The following is an 827-nucleotide window of genomic DNA, read 5'->3' as shown; positions in this document are numbered from 1 at the left end:
AGGAGTGCTACTGTTGTTGGGTTTAGAGCAGCGTCTCTGCTGTAACCAAGCAACGGCGAGCCTGTCCTGTAAACAACAAGCTGTGATTGCTCCAAGAGGCTGAGGTAAGCACTCTCTCTCTCTCTCTCTCTCTCTCTCTCTCTCTCTCTCTCTCTCTCTCTCCTTCAAGTAGGAGGAAACATGCATGAAGCATTAGCCATTCTCCATTGCACTTACACCAGTGGTAACTTGTCCTACATATCAAATATGCATCTGGTGACTCTTGTATATGAGCTTAGTCCTTTTAAAACATGTATGGTGAGTGCTTTATACTGTCGGGATGATACTGTGGGTGTATTTACCTGCAGTCGGACGTGAGAGGCCGAAGGTCACTGAAGCTGCAGGTCAGTGCACCCTCACTAGCCTGTCAAGAGGAGATTTGTAGTTATGGATCATCATCACCATCATCCCCATCATCATCATCATCATCATCATCTTCATCATAACCATAGCAATCCTCCTCAGGAGTACCCACCCGTCTCCGTTCTCTCAGGACTGCTGCCTCTGCAGGGTGGTTGAAGCGGAACTTATGGACACCTCCCAGAGTGATAACAGTCCCTGAAGACAGAGAGACATGCATACACCAAACATCACTGCTGGGGTTTCAGTCTGTATTCCTCTTTATAGTTTCAAGTTTCAAGTTTATTGTTACGTCACATTACACAAGTGTAAGAGGGTAACATTTTTATGCCTCAGTTCCTGACATTGCAGCACAAGACAGTACGTCAATAATATGTGTGTATTATTAGTTCATCATGACGCAGATGAGTCATTGTGGATGAGGAGGG

Source organism: Nansenia antarctica (assembly GCF_963989245.1).
Source record: "Nansenia antarctica genome assembly, chromosome: 1".
In the NCBI taxonomy this organism is placed as follows: Eukaryota; Metazoa; Chordata; class Actinopteri; order Argentiniformes; family Microstomatidae; genus Nansenia; species Nansenia antarctica.
Note: the sequence above shows the minus strand (reverse complement) of the source record.